Source organism: Oncorhynchus gorbuscha, linkage group LG04, assembly GCF_021184085.1.
Source record: "Oncorhynchus gorbuscha isolate QuinsamMale2020 ecotype Even-year linkage group LG04, OgorEven_v1.0, whole genome shotgun sequence".
NCBI lineage: Eukaryota > Metazoa > Chordata > Actinopteri > Salmoniformes > Salmonidae > Oncorhynchus > Oncorhynchus gorbuscha.
Window position 1 is genome coordinate 50,502,833 of NC_060176.1, and position 14,321 is coordinate 50,517,153.

The 14,321-nt window shown below is 42.5% G+C and overlaps 1 pseudogene; it reads left to right on the plus strand.

Annotated features, from left to right (window-relative positions):
* Positions 1-36: 36 nt before the first annotated feature.
* LOC124032996 lies at positions 37-3,405 on the plus strand (annotated as a pseudogene).
* The last annotated feature ends 10,916 nt before the right edge of the window (positions 3,406-14,321 follow it).

A 14,321-nucleotide genomic window follows, 5' to 3' on the forward strand; every position in this document is an offset into this window, starting at 1 on the left:
GTAGTTTGAGGAACATTTTACAAGGCTAACATAACAATGTGGAAAAAGTGAAGTGGCCTGCTTGTCACCCTCTGCTCTCTGTCCTGCATTCTTTGTGTGTTAACCCCTTAACACTCAGTCTGCGTCTGCCCCTGTACCAACACTGGTCTCTGTATGAGAGTATATGTAACTCATACCTCCTGCAACTTCAAGCTCTGGTTCATGCACGGCCAGAAGAAACTCCAAGAGTTCCTTGCTGACATGGGGTATGCTACCCTCAAGTTTTGACTGTCAACTAGAATCATCTGTCAAATAAGCAAATTATCATTCTAGGGACATGCGGGACTCAAATTCTTGAGTATAATTTACTAATCAATTAGTCAGTGGCCTCTGAAGGACAAATGTCACTTCATCAAGAGTAATGAGCAGCAGTTTGTCATTTGATTCATTGATGATAATGGGTGGTTTGAATGATTATTAAAGATTATTTCTGTTTGTGTTGTCCAGCCTGCCCCTGAAGCAGGTGAAGCAGAAGTTCAACTCCATGGAAATGTCAATCAAAGAGAATCTGCAAGAAGTCATAGAATAATTGTCCAAGAAATACAGGTAAGAGTGTCTGTTTTAGTGCATCAATATATGGAAACACTTGAGTAAATGAGGAATACAAAGTGTATTAAAAGCAGGCGCTTCCACACGGGTGTGGTTCCTGAGTTAATTAAGCAGTTAACATCCCATGCTTAGGGTCGTGTATAAAACTCCTGTGCATACCATTATTTTGGCTACCATAGCTATGTCCCCATAGGATGACATTGCCTCTCCACAGGACATGAGTAGTCACTGATTGGTTTGATGAGCATGAAAAATTATGTTAACACATGCCATGGCCGTCCCAGTTACCGTACCTCAACCCAATGAACGCTTATGGGAGATTCTGGAGCGGCTCCTGAGACAGAATTTTCCATCAACATAACAACACCAACTTATGGAATTTCTTGTGGAAGAATGGTGTCACATCTCATATAGAGTTCCAGACACTTATAGAATCTATGCCAAGGTGCATTGAAGCTGTTCTGGCACGTGGTGGCCCGGTGCCTAATAAAGACACTTTATGGTTGTGGTCAATTTATTTGACCAGTTACCTGTATCTGTAAATAATCCCCGGTATCAATGAGTCTGGATTCCGTCGTCTGACTCTGTATATTATGAATACAATATTCTCCTCTCTTAATATACCCAAAACCATCATTTTAAATGCTCTTGTCACTGTTCCTTCAGTATGAAGGACATCGGTATCCAGACATTCGGCATTCACTTTGGCTTCAAGAATAGTTTCCTGGCCAATTTGGTGCACGCTGCTGTCGCCCTGCTGGAGAACACTGAGAAGGATGAGAGCCCTGGCGACAACTTCATCAAGGCCCTTGACTTCCTCTCCAAGTACACACACATGTGCATCCATGCGCACGCACACACACACCCACATGAATATAAAACAAATACATCTGGATGCATATCATTAAAGAAAAGGTTCACCCATCTTGAATGTTGTTTTTTATTAATTTCTCTTGGTCTTTTCATGTGTATCTGAGTTATTGGCGTTCAAGCAGACAGAAATCCTGCCCGGTATGTTGTAGCACCGTGATAGACGCTCTCGCTACACTGGAAGTTAATATAATACGACTTTTAGATTGTGAAAACGTCTATCGTACATGTCAGATTTCAATAGTGACTGATGTCATAACTCAGGAGGATGTCTTCTCTCGAATGAGCCATTGATACATTTTTGTGATATTCCTACTTCGAGAAATGTGTAATTTAACGCAGAGTCCAGTACATTTTTTTTATCCAGGGTGCATTGCATGGTGCCGATGCTGGAGGTGTTATATTAAACATTTCAATAGTTTTCTATCTCCATACAAATGGGATGAGACGGGAGAGGACCTACCTGAATTTGTCCAATAGAATCTAATTTATTGCAAAACGTTTTGCTATGCTGTGCGCTAATGAATGCACCCTAGGTGTTAGAATGATCCCATCCTGATAGGGGTAACCTTGAGTGTCTCCATGGTGGCATTGACCTGGCTAAGAAGAAGCCGAAAGCCATCCAACAGAGCTGCATCTGCACCAACCTCATACTGTCACAGGGACCCTTCCTCTACTGCTACCTCTTGGAGGTGTGTGTGCGAGTGACATGCCCCCCTTTAACGATCCTCTCCATCTCTGTGCATGGCACTCCTGATGTGAAGCTGTTCTCCAAGCCCATGGCTTTGACTCTGCTCTGCAAGTACCTGCTCAAAGCCTTCGTACGCTCCGTGAGTTCCTCACTGTGTTTCACTTAACCATTGTCCAAGCCCCCGTCTAGCTTTATTGCCCCTTGTCTTCAATTAGTTTCAAAATAAAATGTGTTTTAGATGTTCCTTTGGGGTCCTTTGCATCGCTCTTGCTTATGTCTACCTATGCCTGTTCAAAGACAAGGAATAAGCGCTATAAGCTACTGCCCTTGGTCATAGGTGCTCCCATGGATTTTGAAGGGAACTGTCATCGTTCTGGGCATCCCACCTGAGTCTGAGACATCCGACAAGAAGAAGTGAGTCCATAACGTGTGTCGGTCGTGTGCAAGATTACAGCACTTGAATGTTCTTGGTTGTATTTTGTGGGAAAACCAAAAATGACCATTGTAATTTGTTTCCTTTCATTTGCTCTGCCTCTTTCTCTCACCCTCTCCCCCTCCAATGGTTTCATTGGCTGTGCGTTTGAGAAGGCAGCAGAGAGCACCAGCTCCAGAACTCTCCACAACCACTTCGACACCTCTAAGTAAAATGTTCTTGTCATTGTATATATTGGCCACAAGAGAGCAGACATTACAGATGGAACCTGTTAGCTGTACACTTTTTTTTTTTTTTTTTTTTTTCTTACACACAGTTCAATACTTGATTTTGGATCTCATCAAATGCCTCAAGTCATTCTTACAGGTGTAATCATTACATCATCAGGTGTTAACCATTTCCCCATGGAAACACACACACATCCTTACCTGTGTTTTCCCTTTGCAGTCATTGAGCTAAAGATGGAGGACGGGACTAAGTTTCTGAATGCCCTCATCACCCTGCTGTCCGAAGGCACACTGTTTGGGTAAAGTTCCTGAAAGTGAAATATGAAAGCTGTCGATGCTGGAAGAGACTGACATTACAATTAGATTCATGCCCGATGTGATGATCTCGATTGTGTGCTTCACCCCTTTTATTCAGCTAATAGTAATTCCAATGTTTTGTCTATTCAGCTCTGGACACTTTGATGCCAATTCCATGTGTATATTGTACAGTTTTTTTGTTTTTTTTTGTAAATGTTTTTAATCATGTAAATAGTTTTTTTTTCTTCTGTTGTCTTTTTTATTTTACATAACACTTAATAAATTATATTTTATCCACATATAATTGTTGACGCTACCATCTACTAGGGGAAGGATACGTTTGAAACATTGTAGTAGGGTGTGTTTTGTAAGTCGCTCTGGATAAGAGCGTCTGCTAAATGACTTAAATGTAAATGTAAATGTGTGTAATAAAATTTCTCATTAAGTGATATGGACCATAGAAAATGTGATGGTTTAACCATCTCCCCCAGTCTACTGATCTGGAGCATGGGTTAATACACGTTGGCCCACATAGCGGAATATAACCCCAGTTTCCTGGTTTTAGTTTGGGCTTTGTTCATTACTGTGCTGGATGGATGGGTGTGCTCCAAGCCCTGCTCTGTGAGCCCCTTATCTCTCTCTCTGATCAATCTGCAGCCACGACCCACAGTGCAGAGGGTGCTGGCAGTTACACAGGAAAGGCTGACCTGCTCGCCACAGTGCGAGGGAAACATGCCAGAAGGAGCATCTTGCTTACTGAGCTCTGGTGCAGTGCAACTGAATGTTAGAAAGTGGATAGTTCTATTCTTTAGCATTTAGTTTCCTCAACCCACGTGTGTACAGTCATGGCCAAACGTATTGAGAATGACACAAATATTTATTTCCACACGTTTGCTGCTTCGGTGTCTTTAGATATTTTTGTCAGATGTTACTATGGAATACTGAAGTATAATTACAAGCATTTCATAAGTGTCAAAGGCTTTTATTGACAATTACATGAAGTTGATACAGAGTCAATATTTGCAATGTTGACCCTTCTTTTTCAATACTACTGCAATCTGCCCTGGCATGGTGTCAATTAACTTCTGGGCCACATCCTGACTGATGGCAGCCCGATCTTGCATAATCAATGCTTGGAGTTTGTCAGAATTTGCGGGGTTTTGTTTGTACACCGGCCTCGTGAGGATTCACCAAAGTTCTCAATGGGATTAAGGTCTGGGGGGTTTCCTGGCCATGGACCCAAAATATCGATGTTTTTTTGTTCCCCGAGCCACTTAGTTATCACTTTTGCCTTATGGCAAGATGCTCCATCATGCTGGAAAAGGCATTGTTCGTCACCTAACTGTTCCTGGATGGTTGGGAGAAGTTGCTCTTGGAGGATGTGTTGGTACCATTCTTTATTCATGGCTGTGTTCTTAGGCAAAATTGTGAGTGAGCCCACTCCCTTGGCTGAGAAGCAACCCCACACATGAATGGTCTCAGGATGCTTTACTGTTGGCATGACACAGGACTGATGGTAGAGCTCACCTTGTCTTCTCCGGACAAACTTCTTTCCAGATGCCCCAAACAATCGGAAAGGGGATTCATCAGAGAAAATAACTTTACCCCGGTCCTCAGCAGTCCAATCCCTGTACTTTTTTGCAGAATATCAGTCTATCCCTGATGTTTTTCCTGGAGAGAAGTGGTTTCTTTGCTACCCTTCTTGACACCAGGCCATCCTTCAAAACTCTTTGACTCACTGTGCATGCAGATGGTGCTTGCTGGACTTTCTTGGGCGCCCTGAAGCCTTCACAACAATTGAACCACTCTCCTTGAAGTTCTTGATGATCTGATAAATTGTTGATTTAGGTGCAATCTTACTGGCAGCAATATCATTGCCTGTGAAGCCCTTTTGGTGCAAAGCAAGGACGGCACGTGTTTCCTTGCAGGTAACCATGGTTGGCAGAGGAAGAACAATGGTTCCAAGCACCACCCTCCTTTTGAAGCTTCCAGTCTGTTATTTGAACTCAATCAGCATGACAGAGTGATCTCCAGCCTTGTCCTCGTCAACACTCACACCTGTGTTAACGAGAGAATCACTGACATGTCAGCTGGTCCTTTTGTGGCAGGGCTGAAATGCAGTGGAAATGTTTTGGGGGATTCAGTTCATTTGCATGGCAAAGAGGGACTTTGCAATTAATCTGATCACTCTTCATAACATTCTGGAGTATATGCAAATTGCCATCATACAAACTGAGGCAGCAGACTTTGAAAATTTATATTTATGTAATACTCAACTTTTCCCACAACCGTATATAAAGTTGAAGTCGGAAGATTACATACACTTAGGTTGGAGTCATTAAAACTTGTTTTTCAATCACTCCATACATTTCTTGTTAACAAACTATAGTTTTGGCAAGTCGATTATAGGGACATCTACTTTGTGCATGACACAAGTAATTTTTCCAACAATTGTTTGCAGACAGATTATTTAACTTATAATTCACTGTATCACAATTCCAGTGGGTCAGAAGTTTACATACACTAAGTTGACTGTGCTTTTAAACGGTTTGGAAAATTCCAGAAAATGATGTCATGGCTTTAGAAGCTTCTGACAGCCTAATTGATGTCAATTGGAGGTGTACCTGTTTTTCAAGGCCTACCTTCAATCTCAGTGCGTCTTTGCTTGACATCATGGGAAATCAAAAGAAATCCGCCAAGACCAAACAATAGTATAAACACCATGGGACCACACAGCCGTCATACCGCTCAGGAAGGAGATGTGTTCTGTCTCCTAGAGATTAATGTACTTTGGTGCGAAAAGTCTAAATCAATCCCAGAACAAAAGCAAAGGACCTTGTGAAGATTCTAAAAAAGTATCTATATCCACAGTAAAACGAGTCCTACATCAACATAACCTGAAAGGCCGCTCAGCAAGGAAGAAGCCACTGCGCCTAAACCGCCATAAAAAAGCCACACTACGGTTTGCAACTGCACATGGGGACAAAGATCATACTTTTTGTAGAAATGTCCTCTGGTCTGATGAAACAAAAATATAACTATTTGGCCGTAATGACCATCATTATGTTTGGAGGAAATAGGGGGCAGGCTTGCAAGCCGAAGAACGCCATCCCATCCGTGAAGAATTGGGGTGGCAGTATCATGTTGTGGGGGTGCTTTGCTGCAGGAGGGACTGGTGCACTTCACAAAATAGATGGCGTCATGAAAAAGGAAAATTATGTGGATATATTGAAGCAACATTTCAAGACATCAGTCAGGAAGTTGAAGCTTGGTCGCAAATGGGTCTTCCAAATGGACAATGACCTCAAGCATACTTCTAAAGTTGTGGCAAAATGGCTTAAGGACAACAAAGTCAAGGTATTGGAGTGGCCATCACAAAGCCCTGACCTCAATCCTATAAAACATTTTTGGGCAAAACTGATATCGTGTGCAAGCAAGGAGGCCTACAAACCTGACTGTCACACCAGCTCTGTCAGGAGGAATGGGCCAAAATTCACCCAACTTATTGTGGGAAGCTTGTGGAAGGCTACCCAAAACGTTTGACCCAAATTAAACAATTTAAAGGCAATGCTACCAAATACTAATTGAGTGGATGTGAAATTCTGACCCACTGGGAATGTGTTGAAAGAAATAAAAGCTGAAAGAAATCATTCTCTCTACTATTATTCTGACATTTCACATTCTTAAAATAAAATGATGATCCTAACTGACCTAAAAACCGGGATTTTTTACTGGGATTAAATGTCGGGAATTGTGAAAAACCGAGTTTAAATGTATTTGGCTAAGGTGTAGGTGTTAACTTCTGACTTCAACTGTATATACACACACACACACACACACACACACACACACACACACACACACACACACACACACACACACACACACACACACACACACACACACACACACACACACACACACACACACACACACACATACACTACCCCACCAATTACTGGGTGGAACCTGTTTATTTTCTAGTGATGTTATTACCTAAAGTGAGCTTACAGAGACAAATTATTGTTTACTTCTACTTTGGGAGAAGATGGTCCCTTGAACTTGGCCACTGTGATGTGGGACTTCGCTGCCATGGCTACCCTGGTCAGGGTCTGGTTTCACTATTCCACTATTCCTTTACATTGTGAACTTCATCCTTATCAAGGAATGTTCTGGAGGTTTTCCTGTCTGCCTTTTCACCAAATCACAACAGGTTTGTGCCCCATCTCAACACCCCCATACCCTTTTACCTTCTCATAGCCTCACCCCAATCTATACAGAGGTCACATCTCTCAGATGCCACTGAACGTGAAGAGATTGTGAATTCCATCCAGTCAATTATGGTATCCCTCCCACTGGCCATTCTTCGGGGGAAACATCACTCATGGTCTCTGTTGCAAAAAGTTGGGAATTAGCAGAATTCTGTGTAAAGACAAAGTTTCTACCTGGGTGAGCTTCCCCTGATATCTGACCAGGGTCCAATAGTGCACTTTATAGGGAATAAGGTGTCGTGGGATGCAACCTCAATTGTACCTCTCCAGTCCTAACCCATCTTTACTTAATCTCCAAACAATCTCCATCTCGCCATAATTTCACTCCACCTTTAAACCAAACCACCTCACCCCTCAAACCCCACCATATTTATTGATTACCATCTTCCACCCATCCAACCCCCAGTGATGTGTAGCCACTGGTCTTGCCGCTGCTCTGTTCCAGAGGATGATGACACACTCCTGGTCGGATCGCCACGACACACACACACACGTGGCAGGAGAGGGGTAGGGTGTGGGACAGAGAGTATTAGATGACCTTACAGTCTCACACACTCGTGTTGCCTTTACTCCTTAGGGTTTTGCTATTTTGTTCACAGAATGACCCCAGTGACTACTTTACCCAAGAGCACTGTGTGCGATTGTGTGTATGGGTCACTGTGTCAATACCATTGCAGCTCTTTACCTCATTATTCATATAGTATTACATATTTGTTTATTGGTTAGAAATACTTAAAGAGATGTTTGAAAGTTTTAGGGAAGACATTTTCAAACTTATAATGTATTCTAATGATTAACATTCTCTCAAACAAACTCACTTTCAAAGTGAAGGAGATGAGTTGTGGTCTCTTCTGCAGTTTACTGTTTTTTTACAGGGTCTGTGAAGCATTCAGGCACATTATATGTACAGCATGTCTCAATCACTTCTCACACATAACCCTCTCCATCTAAAGCCATTTCACTACTTCTCTTCCTCTTTCTTTCTCGATTTAACAATCCCAGATTCCTGATGGGATTAGCCAGGCTGGACGACCAGGGACAAAAGCCCACAGCTGACTCCTACTCCCTGTCGCCCGTCTCACCGAGTCACTGCTGAGGAGGGTGAGTGGGTTACACACACACACACACACACACACACACACACACACACACACACACACACACACACACACACACACACACACACACACACACACACACACACACACACACACACACACACACACACACACACACACACACACACACACACACACACACACACACACACACACACACACACACACACACACACACACACACACACACACACACAAATAAGTTGCTCTTCCCCAGTGCTGAATTTACTAAGCCAATCGTCACTAGCTCCCTCAAACTTCAGCTGGGGTCTACAAATGCCCTTTACATTTTGACCCTTAATCCTAGTGTCCTCTGACCTCTCACAGTTATAGGTTCAGCCTCGAAAGCTGGCATCACTACCCTCTTTCTAAACAAACTCTTGAAACAGAGTATAAATGTTGTGCATTTTTCTTATTGTTTATTTGGTAGTGTAGCAATGAACCTGACTACAGTGCATGCTTTTTTTCTTTCCTTCTTAAAACCGAGATGCCATCGAACTACAGACCATGTTGGGAACAAAGGACCTACCACTGCTACTGCTTTCTGAAAGTCTAACCACCTACCCACCGTCATGGATCTGTGACTATACCAAATGCTTAGACACATACACGGCATGGAGAGGCCAGTGTCTTAGATGACTGGGCAGCCTCACAGAAGGCCAGACCTGAGGCCAATTAAAGCCTTTCACGAGAATGGACACACTGCACTTCCTGGAAACCTCACAGAGAGGGAAGGACATTCTTTACACTATCCTAGTCCAGTCCTGAGGGTATTCAAAACAGAATCCACTGGGCCAAAACTGGTTGAGTCAACATTGTGCCCATGTCATTTCAACCCCAATATATTTTTTTTAAGTCATCAACATAATGGAACTTCATATTTCCTTTCACCCAACTTATAACCTATATGCCACGGTGACATTGTTTGTTGGTTTCACTTTAGTTGACAACTCAACCTAATGTTAATGAAAACTAGATATGAACTAACATCTGTGCCCAGTGGGAGGGTTTCAAACCATACTGTTTCTGCTACTTCGTACCAAGATAAACTTTGATAGGGGCTCACACACTCATAGGAATTATCTAAACACTAATTTAATCCTAAACTAATAGTTTGTTTTTTATTTTTCCCAAGCTGTGCTTTTGTGAGCATCAGTCAACAGAGAAAATCCACACCAGTGCCTGGAATAAGCAACACAGAGTTTCCTGCAAGACGCAATTAGTGTCAAAACAATGCTCTCCACAGGATCCTGTGTGTGTGTTGTAACTTGTTTGTTTATTTACCCTTGTACTGATTGCCATTTCCCATGTAAATATGTGGGCCAACAGGCCCAGCTGATACTAAAAACAGCCTTGTCCATTAATTACAAAGACCTTGGGTTGACTACAGTTGTGGCCAAAACTTTTGAGAATGACACAAATATTAATTTCCACAAGGTTTTGTCAGATGTTACTATGGAATACTGAAGTATAATTACAAGCATTTCATAAGTGTCAAAGGCTTTTATTGACAATTACATGAAGTTGATGCAAAGAGTCAATATTTGCAGTGCTGACCCTTCTTTTTCAAGGGCAATCCGCCCTGGCATGCTGTCAATTAACTTCTGGGCCACATCCTGACTGATGGCAGCCCATTCTGGCATAATCAATGCTTGGAGTTTGTCATAATTTGTGGGTTTTTGTTTGTCCACCCGCCTCTTGAGTATTGACCACAAATTCTCAATGGGATTAAGGTCTGGGGAGTTTCCTGGTCACGGACCCAAAATATTGAACAATGATTCCAAGCACCACCCTCCTTTTGAAGCTTCCAGTCTGTTATTCGAACTCAATCAGCATGACAGAGTGATCTCCAGCCCTGTCCTCGTCAACACTCACACCTGTGTTAACGAGAGAATTACTGACATGATGTCAGCTGGTCCTTTTGTGGCAGGGCTGAAATGCAGTGGAAATGTTTTTGGGGATTCAGTTCATTTGCATGGCAAAGAGGGACTTTGCAATTAATTGCAATTCATCTGATTAGTCTTCATAACATTCTGGAGTATATGCAAATTGCCATCATACAAACTGAGGCAGCAGACTTTGTGAAAATTAATATTTGTCTCATTCTCAAAACTTTTGGCCATGAATGTAAACAGAGTAGATAGAGGACCGCTGGCATGGCATGCACTCACACCTTAGGATACTCACTGTTTCTCCAAATGATGTGTTGTATGTAATTCCTGGGTTATAGTTTGGTTTACTTGATTGGTCACTTCAACCCCCTTCCCCCCAAATGTGGGTTCTTAGCTGAAAAGGTTGACAGACATACAAGAAGAGAGACTCAGAAAATGTCTCCTGAGCCGACTCTGACATTCCACAACCTGCAGGCACTCTCATTCATCTCAGCAGAGAGCTGTCAGGAATTTGTCTGGTCCGGCTGCCTTGTGGTTTCTTGGATGTGTTGTCTGTTCTGTGGCATGTTTGTTTCAGTGTTTAACAGGGTTGTGTTTTGTGTTGTGGCCTGATGTTGTTGTATTTGTGTACTATACAATAGGCAGACTGGTGTTGTATTGGTGTACTATACAGTAGGCAGACTGTTGTTTAGAATCTGTTCATCTATTCTGGATGAATGGTGGAGTGGAAAATTGGATAAAACTCCCGTTCTCAAAATCTTTTCACTCTATGTTAATATTTTGTAATGCAATTGATAACCTCCTCACTGGGGTCTTGATTCCTCATTCTAGTGTAAAGGAACAACATGTTGTTCCATCTAGATGACAAAAGCAGGAATGTCTTGGGTGGGATGTCAGAGGGAGTAGCCTCTGTTTTTTTTGCTGACAAGTCCAAAAACATCTCCAACACAAACACAACCACTTTAGGAAGGTGTAGTGCAGGGTAGATGAGATTAATGATTTGAAATGAGTGACTTTGTCTGGCCCAGGTTTTGTGTGTGTGTGTGTGTGTGTGTGTGTGTGTGTGTGTGTGTGTGTGTGTGTGTGTGTGTGTGTGTGTGTGTGTGTGTGTGTGTGTGTGTGTGTGTGTGTGTGTGTGTGTGTGTGTGTGTGTGTGTGGACATGTGTGTGGAAGTGTGTGGACGTGTTTAACTATACTTGTGGGGATCAGAAGTCCCCACAAGAATAGTAAACAAACAAAACGTTGACCAACTGGCGACATTTTGTTGGCCCCTACAAGGTCAAATGCTATTTCTAGGGGGTTATGGTTAGAATTAGGTTTAGTGTTAGGAGCTAGGGTTAGGTTTAGGGTCAAGGTTAGGTTTTTAGGTTAAGCTTAGGGTTAAGCTTAGGGTTAGGGGTTAAGGAAAATAGGATTTTGAATGGGACTGAATTGTATGTCCCAACAAGGTTAGCTGTGCAAGACTGTGTGTGTGTGTCTCTCTCTCTGCGCACGTTCATGGACATGTGTGTGTGCATCTGTGTGTATGTCCATGCTTGAGGGATAGTAGTGTGAGACAACAACTAGAGAGCCCATAACAAGGAGTGTTTCACATGTGTGATGGAGCAGTGTTTAAGCCCCCTCTCTCCCATATTTCACATGTCTCTCCCTGTTCCGTTTTCCGACAGTAAGTCTGATCGTGCTACTGGGCTGGCTTAAGTCTCAGTGGTCCACAACTATCTAGCCATGAATTGTGCCACTTACCACTTCTAAAAATAGCTTATGTACTTGCTCATCAGTTAAGATGATAAACTCCCATTTGTCCTTTTACTGTAAGCATGGGAATGGAGTGACTGAAACTCTGTTTTATTGGAGACTCTTTATCTGGATGCACCTGCTTTGACTGAGTCATATTTTACTCTCTCTTTTTTTGTCTGAATCACCTTGTTAAAGTAAATCACCTAACCTTTTATTTATCAAAGATCTGACTAAGAGAGAAAGTATGCTCCTACCAGACTCCTTTATAGAAACTCCCTAACTGGGATTTAGAGGCTTGATATGACATAAAGTATAATATTTTGTTATTCAGAAGGTGAGTGGTCTTTATCTTTCCTTCTTTCTTTCCCCTCCCGCTGTATCTCTCTGTCTTTCAGTCTTTGTCTATTTTTCACTATAAGGTGTGCAGTGACCACCTGACCTTAATGCTTTGAGTGCTCCAGCAGATGTGAGGTGTCAGAGGGTTTGTGACCTCAGTGACGTGGGGGGTTCCAGGGAGATGAGCTCATGCGTGATCAGTAGAGGGAAGTGACTTCTCACTCCACAGGCCAAGGTTAGAGGTGAAAGGTCAGGTCATGAGAAACAACAACCCAGCCCAACTGCCAACTACCGTACTGGGTTAATGTTACCTTAAAGCACAGATTTTGGATTGGTTTACCCTCCCCAAATCCTAACCTTAACCATGGGGTGGGGTGCAAAAATAATCAGGGGACTCTTTAGCTCCCAGAACCCACCCCCTTCTCTTCGGGTCCAATCGCTCTCCCTCAACTAGGTCAAGTTTACTGTTCACTAAAATGGCTTCTCCATGTGTCAGAAACCACGATGTTCCCAATGCTACTGAGATAATTATAGATATATTGTATCATTGTATTACATTGGTCACCTGTTTGAGAATGAAATGTGTTGAGATGGAGTAGGATTCAATAAAGTTCATCTACATTATTTATCCCTACTTGTCATGCTTTTATCATCAAAATTTTGGATCAAATTGGATTGTTGTTTTTTCCATGTGAAGACATTCCAAAAACGTTTTTAGAGAGAAACCATTTGTGATAGTTCATAAACACAGAAAGAAACATTCTTACATCTCGTACACATAGTTACTCATGCTTTGTTCATTGCTGAATCACTGGCTGTTCGTAAATCCCTTCTCCCTGTCCCAGACAGGGGAGTGTGTGTGTGTGTGTGTGTGTGTGTGTGTGTGTGTGTGTGTGTGTGTGTGTGTGTGTGTGTGTGTGTGTGTGTGTGTGTGTGTGTGTGTGTGTGTGTGTGTGTGTGTGTGTGTGTGTGTGTGTGTGTGTGTGTGTGTGTGTGTGTGTGTGTGTGTCCACAGGCTGGGCCTTTATTAGGCTCATCCATACCACCACATTATAGATCCTGTAGCTAGGCAACTGCAGGTCCTAAACCATTACATGGCAAGGGCCCATTGAGTGACATTGCTGGCCCTGTTTGCTTCTTTTCTCTCTGGAATGGGGGTATTTTAAAGGTGCACCCTCAACTTTACACACACACCCTGGCTTCGTCGCCCTCTGTGAGGTGGCTGGAGGAGTGGAACTAACAGTCCCACAAGAACAGCCCAGAGAGCCAGCCCATTTCCAACAGAGCAGGGACTGCTTCTTTGTGCCCAAACACCAGATACACACCACAGTCTGAATGCCAATAGAGGGAGGGATGCAATGCCTAGCTTGTCGTCAGAGCGAAAAATGACTAAATGTTACTATGAAAGTTGATCAATGCATAGATTCAAAATGGAGTTCTATCAAGTGGGCAGGCTCTTGGCCACATTTGGCTAAACTATCAATTGGATACATGCAGTTTTTGAACCTACATTTTCTCTCTGCTAATAGTTATTTTTTCACCAAAGAATAATCAGCCCAACTCATATAGCTACCTCGACCGAATTGTTCTCATGAATGGCCTTTACATTCCCTAGCTATGTGGGCGTATGACCCACTAAGGGCTAATTTTAACAACCTAACACATTGGTAAATCCAAAAGCTGGCAGTATCGCTATACTTCTGGGTTAGGGTTGAATATTTTCCTTGTATCCCGGTAACTCAGTATATACCGCCAAAACTGAAAGTGTCATTCAAAAGTATTATAAAGCATATACTGTAAATAGACCTGTCTGGATTTGATTAGAGCTTTCATTTAAAAATGTAACCCTGATGATACCTG